Source organism: Pseudopodoces humilis, chromosome 3 (assembly GCF_049639895.1).
Source record: "Pseudopodoces humilis isolate 2021_Gansu_Grassland_sample_001 chromosome 3, ASM4963989v1, whole genome shotgun sequence".
In the NCBI taxonomy this organism is placed as follows: domain Eukaryota; kingdom Metazoa; phylum Chordata; class Aves; order Passeriformes; family Paridae; genus Pseudopodoces; species Pseudopodoces humilis.
The window spans coordinates 63,579,609-63,589,940 of record NC_142202.1 but is presented as its reverse complement, the minus strand read 5'-3'; the positions used below and the strand labels follow the sequence as shown (position 1 = coordinate 63,589,940).

The window sequence follows — 10,332 nt, the reverse complement described above, 5'->3', positions numbered from 1 at the left end:
ATATAGATATAGATATAGATATAGATATAGATAGATATAGGCATAGATATATAGATGTATATATAGATATATAGATTGTAGTGTGATTTTCAAAATGGCTTAAAGTGATTTCAAAACAGATAGTCTAGAGTCCTTTTGGTGCAATTAAAAAACAAAAACCAATTAACAAATCTATGCTATGCTCAAAATGTCTAGATCTTTTGAAAAGCTTTCAAAGCCAGATCGGTATAATGTGGTAGAATATGCCTGAAGATGTTAATTTTGTATTTCCACTGAAACAAAGTCTTTAAGATAGAGAACTCTCATCATTCCTCACAGAGCACCATTTTAAGCGGCAAATGGCAAAGACTGCTGACTTCAGGGCAAGGTTGGATTTTTCCAAACTCCTGCATGAAGGCATGTCCCAGAGTCCAGCAGCCTTGAAAGAGGCGTGCAGCTGCACCACGGCCTCTCCCTGTGCGACGTAACAAGGCTCGGAGCCAAAAAGGGTCACATATGGCTACATCCAGGCGCCAACTTTTTGTCACACGCTCGCTGCTTGCGTCGGGCAGGAGTGGGAGGATGTCCTGTGTCATTTTGCTGTGCAGTTCGAGGGACTGCAGCCAAAAAAAAGGGGGAAAGAAAAGAGTAAAGTCAGCAAGGCTCCAGGTAAGAGCTGTTTTTCCTATTGTTTTTAGGGCATCGGGACCTGCTCTTTCCCCCCGGCATCAGTTTGCAGCGGGACAACTCTGTGAAGGCCGCGGGGGACAGGGACCCTGGGCAGATGCGTCCCTCCGCGCTTGCTGCAGGGAGGGGGTGTCCCAGCCAGGTCCCCTCTCCCCGGCAGCGGCAGCCCGGGCCAGCCGGCGCTCGCTGTTTTAGGGAATGGTGCCCCACGCCCGCCACCTCCAGGCCCGGCAGTCCCTGGGGCCCGGCAGTCCCTGGGGCCCGGCCCCCCCGCGCTGCTCCCCGCCGGGACGGGCTGCGGGGACGGGCGCGCCGGGGGCGGGCACGGCATCCCGCCGCCTCCCGGCACGGCATCCCGCCGCCTCCCGGCACGGCATCCCGCCGCCTCCCGGCACGGCATCCCGGCACGGCATCCCGCCGCCTCCCGGCACGGCATCCCGGCACAACATCCCGCGGCATCCCGGCGCCCCGGGGCACGGCCGCGGCTCCCGGCGCAGCGCGATCCGAGGGCAGGCACCTCCGGCGCCGGGTGAGGGCGGCGGCCGCGGGCGGGGGAAGCCGGGGCCGGGCGGGAGACGAGAGTCGCGGGCGGAGCTGGATCGGCCGCCCGGGCCGGCTGCCCTCAGGGAACATCCCGCAGGGAACATCCCGCAGGAGCGGCGGGGCCGTGCGCCCCCCCTGCGCCCGCAAACCGGAGCGTTCCCGGCGACGCGGAGTGCCCAGGTACCGTGTGCGTCCCTGCCGGCCCCAGCCACTCCGGCCCCGGGCAGCCCTTCGGGCATCGAGGGGAGCGGGGAGAAGTTTGGAGCAGAGGGCGAGGAGCGGTGAAGCTGCTGGGGAGCGTGGTCCTGGGGATGTGATGTCCCGTGCCCGACCACCGTGTCCCGGACGCTCTTCGGGATAGGTCACGGCTGATCTGCCTGCGCCTCCCTGCCCTGGCTGCTTCCGCAGTGACCGGGTTAAATGTGTCTTAGCGCCAGGTATTATTAACCTTTAGTGGAAGCCGCTAATCGGTGCCATTCATACACAGGCTGTCTCTCATCGGGGAGGAAACTGAAATTACTTTTTCTCCGGCAGAAAAGCAATCCAGAAGTGTGCCAGGTGCGAGTTTTAAGCACGTCTCCTTCCTTAAAGTATGATTACCCGGTCAAATTAATCAGTGGTGACAACACGAATGCTAGAGAGTAATTTACTGCTTAGATATATTACAACACATTTTTGAACCATAACCGTTGTGCATGAAGTCCATAATTTAAATTGCACAGAAAGATAATGAACAACTAACATGTCGTTTGTTGATGCAAAATGTATTCCTAGAAAACTAGTTAAAATACATTACTGACTTTCAGCTGTGTTTGCAAGGAACGTCCTTGCAAACTTGTACTTAGATCACATGCAAGGCAGGAACTTTTTTCTTTCTAATTGCCACAGAATGTTGGCAGTAAGAGAATTGTTTCTTAATCCAGTCATATATGATTCTTCTCAGCATTCATTGAAGTTATTTGTTGTGGACTCTGCAGAGCAGGCAAGTGTTTTTAGCAGTGAAAAGTAAAAGAGTATTAAAAATTCCTGAAGCAATAGCTTTGGGGGCATTGTGGTTAAGATTGGTTAATGTGGAAACATATAGGGCATATTGACTTACACAGTATAACTTCATCACCTTCTGTATGTAGGAAAAAAAACCCCATTTATTGATGAAAAATTGGATCAAAACAGAGACCTTAAAAACAGCTGAAGGAAAGACAGTGACACTTTGTTTATTTTTTCTGACTACAAAAGTCACGGGAATGAGAATGGTCTGAGTTACTGAGTTTTTTTGTTTCAATTTATAATATTCTCTTTGAAGTTTTGAACTTGAATGTTTATGCCATGATGGTTTTGAAATACTACATTGTGGTTGATAGCAAATACTTACATATATGAGTAAGATAATTTGAAACTTAGCTATAAATACCCACATAACTTCTAAAAGCACATACTTTAGTGTACTATTAGAGTGAAGGTTTAGGTTTAGTTCCATAGCTTGGTTTTGTAATATACCTGTTGAAACAGAGACCAGCTTTTTTTCTTTTGGTTTGGTTTGTTTGTTGTTTTTTTGTTGTTTTTTTAAATTAGATGTGTTATGACAGTTACAAATTAAGACAATACACCATAACACATCAGTATGCTATAAAAATATACATGAATTTCAAAATCATGACAAATTTTAAAAATATTTTCATTATGCAAATCATGAAATGCAGAAAGATAGAAACTCAGTCACTTGTTAACTCGGTCATGTTGTTAATCTGTCTGAAAGTACAAAATTGTTCCCTTGTGTCCGTTCACTGACTGTCCTGTTAACAAATAATATTTTTTGTTAGTGTACTAATGAAGGTTTTTAATGACCCTTTCAGAATGTAACTGCTTCCTTCAGTTTCTAAAACCTGAGATGGAAAATCTCTGAGGAATCATTTGTATAGTTATCTCCATCAGCTCAAGATCATATGTTCCCTGAACTCCTGCTGGATTTTTTGCTGTCCTTGGTTGATTTCTCCTCCTGGTGAAGATGCCTCAGGACGGCATTTGGTTCTCTGGGCTTGGCTTCCTCTTGACTGGCTTTGGGGGCAAAGTGAGGGAAATTGGTGTGTTCTCCCCACTTCTTGATGTCCAAAGAGCCTCCATGCACTGCAGCATCTCCCTAGGGTGCACTTCATTTTCTTAAATAGTTTTGTGAGCAGTGGAACAGTTCAGGATTTTGGATTGATTTTTTGCATCCTGTAGCATCCAGACTGGCCACTCAGACCTACAGGATAACCCCCAGCACTGAAAGGGGAGAATTACAAAAGTAAATCCAAGTGATCTTGTCTGCTAGAAGTATTTAGACAGTCAAATATCTGTGTTAGAATGGATTAAGATTCTGGCGTTTTCGTTTTTACAAGGGGATCATCCAGATTTCCATTGCAGCCTAAGAGTATGGCTTAGCAGAAATCCTAGAAAGTCAGAAATGGTGATCTCTTTGTGAAAAGCTCCCAAATCTGGCTCTCCTCACATGAAACAATGTCTTCTGTACTTGACTCAAAAATTCAGGTTTTAAAAGTTTTTCCCATTTTAGATTTATGTTTGTTATTTCTTCCCTTCTGTCCTGACTATATTAATTTCAGCCTGGTTTTCTAAGGAGATGAAGCTGAAACAATAATAATGCTGTCTGACTGACAGCTCCCCTCATTGCCTTGGTGTAATTTTTTTTACCCTTAGGGATTAATTTCTGCCAATATAAACAGAAGAACAGAGATTTCAAAGTGATGAAATCTTACAAACCTCAAGACTTCTGGTGACCAGGGAGATGAGGGAGATGCGATTGATGCCCCCACTGAAGGAAGAGCTGTAGTAAACATTCAAAGTAATAGACATCAGAAAATGTGTGTGGGTGCTTCATAGGATGCTGAGCTTTATAACTTCTGCTGCTCAAGGCTTGGTGATTATATTTTTTCAATTTCTTTGCTCCATGGGAGTTCACAGTTGTGGAAGTTTTGATCATGCCTTTTCTTCTCCATAGTCCTCTCAAAATAAGCTAAATAGGTCTCAGATGTTTCTGATAATGAGTTATGAATACAGATACTGTCATTCCTCGACTTGATAAGCTGATGTGTTGCTTTCCTTGTCCATAATTTAATACTTCTTGATACAGGGTTGATAGCCAGTGGTGCAGTAATTTTCTTTGTTGTCTTGACTCAGTGCAAACACTCGATTACTGTGGTCACAATAAAACCTAGCCTCTTCCACAATCAGTTTCTCTCAATTGCTTACAAGTTTTTGATTAGAGTGTAATTTGCTTCCTACTGCCACTGCTGTTTCTTCTGGTTAAGGCTACATCTGAACATCCTCTTCTGCTTTCTCTGAACAGCAGGATGCTGTAACGCTCTCCCCATATCACGAGAAGGACAATGGAGGAGAAATATGAAAAGGTGTTGTGAGTTTATCTAGCAAGACCTTTATGAATACATGTGCTTTTATTGACTTTTTTGGTAGGTTTGGTTCTGATTATTTGCTCTGTTACAAAACTGAAGAGCTGTGTGTACAGGTAATTGCTTATTTTCTCCTTCCTTGTCTTGCCAGCATTAATAGCATCACAAAACTTGTCCATCTTTTCTCTTTCATTATCTCCCTATAAAATTACTGTGAGTAGGTTTTACCGATGTTGGTTGGGTTTGGTTGTTTTGTTTTGGTTTTTTTTTTCTTTTCTTTAGAAAGATTTAATCATGTATTAAGTTAATTTGCTAGCTTTGTTCCTGCTGTAGAAATTGTGTCAGCTGGCCTTGCTCTCTGGGCATGAATGTACATATAAGAATGAAATTAATTTAGTAAAGTGCTCACTGAATAATGTTGATTTCTTTGAAAATATTTTTTCTGCATTTACATTGCACAACGCTCCCCTTTACATCTTTTACGATCGTTTATATACATTAAAGTCTTCATTCCCCACTAAAGATGCAGCACCACCATGCTTGTATAGCAATTAAATATGACTTTATTCTCTTGTTTGATATCAACAAGAGGAAGGATGAGGTCCACAGTGATTTTTTTTCTGGGAACAAGCACATACACATAATGTCTTCCCTGCTTCATCCTCTTGCCCTTGGATGGAGCCAAACCTCCTCCCCTGCTGCAAGGACCTGGCCTCCTGGCAGCCCCACAGGGCTCTCCCTGTGCTCCAGGTAGCTGCCACCCCACACCCTGGGCTGGGTGCCTCCCAGCTGGGAATTGTCAGAGACAACTCCCACAGCAGTTTCTCACCACTGGTTGCATCGCTCCCAGAAACGTGGGATGTAGCATTGTACGTAGGTGCTACCCAGTCTGCTTCAGTTCAAATGCATCCAAGGGATGGCTCTTAAAACCCTGCCAGTGGAAGGGTTTAACTTGTGCTGTGGTGAAAGATTAGGTAGGATGTGTAAACTTGTGCCCTGACCTTGGCAGGGCAGAAAAGGGCAGTGACATCCTGCAGAGAGGGAGTGTGGCCTCTGCCCAGAGACCAGGGGGTGGGCTGGGAGCAGTCCTTCACATGGTTTAGCTGTGGCTGAGGCAGCTCATCTGACTACAACCAAAAAAAATACTGTCAGCAAAGGGAGGTGATGATTTTACCAGGGTCAGGTTTGCACTGTACGTGGGGAGACAGACCTTGAGCAGCCTTTGGGTGTGCAGCTCTGGCCAGGTGCACCCAGGCTGAAGCATTTTGACAGGAGGATTTCAGCTGGCTTCCCAGAGCACAAAAAGCACTGAATATATGCAGCAGAAGTTTTCTGCATGTCTTTGCTTTGGTATGTGGCACACATCTTTCCATGCTGAATCCAGAGGTAGGGGAAGTTTCTGTGCTGGGCTGTGCAGCTCTGAATTTAAAATCTTCCATTTTCTGTGTCCCTAGGAATATCCCAGGAAAACAGTTGCAGATCAGGAGCACTTGCTTTTTTCTTTTTGTTTCTTGTTCTTTTGATCTACAGATTAAACAGTATTTACTACATACATAGAAATAGCAAAGCTATCTCTGTTGTCTTTCCGCATCCTGTCCACATATTCCATCCAGCAGTGGAAGGTGAACTGAGTTTCCAGTACATAGTGATGTTTATGCCTGCAGTTCTGAACACCTGCTGAAGCAGAACAGAGGGAATCATTTATACTGCTTTCCAGCCCCCATGGACAAATGGGTAGCCTTTTATTTTAGCCTTTTTCAGTTACCTTTTCAATCAATTCAACATTGCAACCTTCACAACAATGTTCTATTGGAAATCCAGAAGTTTGTCCATAGGCTCCTGAGCAACCTGGAACTGTGATTTAGTAATGCAACTTTTCAAGGGTTGTTGAAATGCCCTTGGAAGATGTGCTGCATTCAGCATCACACAATTTGGTTTTCTGTCTGTATAAAGTACTGCTCTTTGCTCAGGCTCAACATCCCTTTTTTGTTTTCCCTACTTTGGAATCTTGTGTCATTTGTATCCTTTAACTGAGCACCTGACCCATCGCTATTTTGTATCTTCTTCATCACAAGGTACCTTGGTCTTGCTCAGACAGATGCAGAGGCATTGGCAGCTCTTAAATATTTCATATTAACTGATGAAAGTGCTCTGTGGTATTTCACTGAGTGATGACAAAGAGATTGTCATTCAGATGATTCTGTACCCTTACTCTGCCTCATCAAAAATAGCTTTAGTTCCTGGGCAATACATGGTATGCTGTGTTCATAAGCAATTTCTATCTACATAGGTGGATTTTATGGTCCTTAATTAAGGGAGTTTCTATTAGTGTTGGTAAGATTTGTCCTGGAGCTATATATGTGGAGACCTTGCTATGTCTCTTCCATCTGTTCTGGATGAGGTTTGGTTGGGTAAGAGAACTAAAGGAAGCAGACGACGGGAAGATGATGTCTATGTATTCTGTCTCTGAGTGGACAAGCAGTTCTGAAAATAGTGTTTGAACTAGAACTTCCCCCATAGTACCAAGTAGAAGGATATGATTTGCCTGAAGTATATATATTTCTCAGGGCTTAGCCGGTTGTGAATAGCATTGTTTGCTTTGGCAGATGACAAAAAGGTGTCAAGCAATCATGTGGTACTTCATCTTGATTTAAGTCCACAATACAGTGGGTGTGCTGAAGTTTTTCTGCTGTTTGTATGAATAGAAATTTTGAGGACTAGCTTTATAAACTGCTATGAAAAAATAAAGGAAAGCCACCCTGGAATCGAAGAGAAGGGCAGAAGTCTGCAATTCTGTTGCCACTTCTTCCAGAAGATGGATGGGATTCTCCTACAGAGACAACCTGTAACGGCAAGACACTGATTTAGGTGTAACCCTGCCTGTAGCAGAGCCTTGGGGACACAGGATTGCGGTTCCCTGGACACAGGGAGTCAGATGATGCTGTGGAGTGTGTCAGTGTAGTTCACCTTCCCCGTTTCCTTGCAAACAGGGTGCACTCTCCTCCAGGAAAGGAGCCATTTTCTGGAGTATCAAAGGTGTGATGGTCATGGCTGGAGCAGTTGCCCCATGAGGAAAGGCTGAGGAAAGGGCTGGCTCAGTCAGGAAGATGTCTCTGGAGGTGCTGACAGCAGCCCCTGGTACCACGGGGAGAGAAGTGGTCAAAAACAGAGAGCCACAGACTCTCCAGGGGCCATCAGCCAGACCAAGCCAGAGAGGTTCAGATGTGCACAGGGAAAAGAATCCTAGGAAGCAGAGGTGTGGGCTGGCCACGGTGGCTGTGCCAGTTCTGCTCTGGGGAGTTCCAGCCCCAAGGGAGCACAGCTGTGATCAGCCTCATCTGGCCTTGGTGCTGGGCCAGACCAGGGAATCCTGAGTCGCATCCAGCCTGAGTTGTCCCTTGACCCTGTCATTCCTGTGCCTCTGAAAAGTTGCTGTGAAGCCTCTGTTAACCATCTACACATAAAAAACATAACAGGGAAGAGGAACCTTATTTAACAGACTGAAAGAAGGGCAGTTGACAGTACCTTTAATAAGAAATAACAAATAGATGCTAACAGCAGCATAGTGGTTTGCAGTCCCTGCCTTAAAATATCTTGCTAATACAGTCAGCCCTAGATATGGTTAGATTCAGTGTTGTAAAACAATTTCTAAATGTACTGCATGTGATCTGTTTCAGGCTTCAAGTCTAATTCAGTCTGCTGCAGCTTTTGTTCAGTTAAGAAAAGCTTTCTCCAAGGCACAATAAAGTATAATAAAAATGCAGGGACTTCTGCAAACATGTTTTGCTAAAGCTTTAATGTGATAGTTATGTTCTGTGTTCAAAAATGAAACACTGAGCCTTACTGCTTTCTTGGAAGTAGGCATCATGCGCAATGGTGTGACTTTGATGTTTAAAAGAAAGGTCCCCAAGTGGGGATGGGATTCTTCTAATGTGTCTCACTTGTTTTTCTTCTTGGAAAGGTCAGGTATTATAAATTCTGTTGTTGCCACCTTTCTGATATTTTCTCTAATTTTCTTCTCAGAAGAGCTGGATTGAAGTGAAACCTCTTGGTAACAAACCCTCCAGAGAAGACAGCCACTGACTAATCTATTATTAAGACTGTGAGTTGCTTCTGTTTAACAAAAAAATACTAAAGAACCATGCCAAAAAGTAAACTATAAGCAACTGCTTCTACAATAGATAGAGTTTAATTTAAGCAAACATCAAGCAATAAGCTCCTCTCCATGTTGTCAGAGTTGTTTCATAAGCAGTGATTGAACATGTTTTCCCTGAGTAACATAAAAGAGTTGGCATTAAGGAGCCAGTGGTGCTTTCAACCACTTCCCCTCTCTTCCCCATCATTACTCAGAACCTGTCACTAAAAGTGCTTGCTGTTTACCTCAGAGAGCTTAAAACAGCTTAAAAAGATGAATGTGTGAGGGTTGGAGGAATATTTGTTTTCTTTCCCCTTGAAGCTGCATTTGTTTGCTGGAAAAGCTAGAATTGTGGAAGGAATTAAATTGAATAAAAATAATTCTTAGCCAATATCTAATGGAAACTGCCTATTACTGATGTGATTGGAAGGTCTCCTCTTTAACACAGAGGGTGTTTATCATAAGACATGATGCTTTTGGGAAAAAAGCATCACTGAAAAGGTAATGCTGGCTTTTTCTGTTCTGAATTGGTAGTTTTATTATTTACAGTTTTAAGAGAGAGTACATGCTGTCCACGCTGTTCCTTTTATTAATGTGTAACTCACTTTTATGTTCTTCTCTCCTTCTGGTTTCTCATTAGTTACAGGTAGCTGGAAGTAACACTCCAAAGTAAAACAGAATAAATTGGATGGTGTGTTTCTCAAACAGATTTCTCAAGAGATTCAGTCTGTTCTGTTCTAGTGAGTTTTGAAGCTAAAAAAAAATAAATATTATGATACTAATATTATTATACTAATTCATTTAGCTTCGCTGAGTTGTAAAGTAATTCCAAATGGAAACCTACTTCCTGTAATCCCATTTAAGGAGATACAATTCCTTGGTTTGAGTCAACTATAATAATTCACACATCTTAGCATGGAAATTGAATATTGTTACAGTAACTTAGTTATCTTCAAGGGATGTAATGGGACATTCAGTTGTATATTCATTGTGTTAATTAAGTGGCTAGTTAACAATCCAGCCTTTGTAGAGAGTTAAATTTTGTCATATAAAGGAAGAATGAAGAAAGCTGGAGGTCTTTTTAGTAGCAGTTGGTGGTCTACAGAACACAGACGAAAGATGAAGAAATGTATCCAGCTAATCAATTTTGCACATCCACATGGAGTGATATCTGCCTCATGATTCTGACAACCAAAAAAGTAAATTAAAAATTCGCACCTTAATGATTTTAAAAGTTGCTTGTTCTTTAGATTTTTGTAAAACCTAGAACCTGAAGTTCTACTGCTTAAAATTAAATAAATACTTTGGAATAACTTTGGAAAAATCAGATTTAGAGATTCACCTTGTTTTTAAAATGAAGTCTTTTTTCGCTTAATGGATTGATTAGTCCTTATTATAAATATTTTAACTATGTAATTTTTCTAGGCATACATTTTGAGAGGGTTGGTTTTTGTTTGTTTTTTTTAAATCTGTATCTTGGCCTCATTTCTGTACCTTTTCAGAATTTAGGAAAAAGCATGTAAGATTAGAGGTGAATCAAAGCAAAACAAAAAGGTCAATTTTAATTTGAATGGTTCGGTACCG

The 10,332-nt window shown here is 42.9% G+C and overlaps 1 protein-coding gene across 4 annotated transcripts in view; it reads left to right on the top strand.

The window, feature by feature from the left end:
* Window positions 1-254: 254 nt before the first annotated feature.
* PKIB (cAMP-dependent protein kinase inhibitor beta) overlaps window positions 255-10,332 on the top strand; it is a 54,103-nt gene continuing 44,025 nt past the window's right edge. Inside the window, exon 1 of one of the 4 annotated variants that reach the window (XM_014263335.2) lies at window positions 255-648. The gene's annotated coding sequence lies outside the window, so the exon portion shown is untranslated. Of the gene's footprint in view, window positions 649-1,055; window positions 1,196-1,242; window positions 1,390-1,670; window positions 1,768-10,332 lie in introns of those variants that run through there. The other 3 variants (XM_014263339.2, XM_014263336.2, XM_014263340.2) reach the window with 3 other exon arrangements.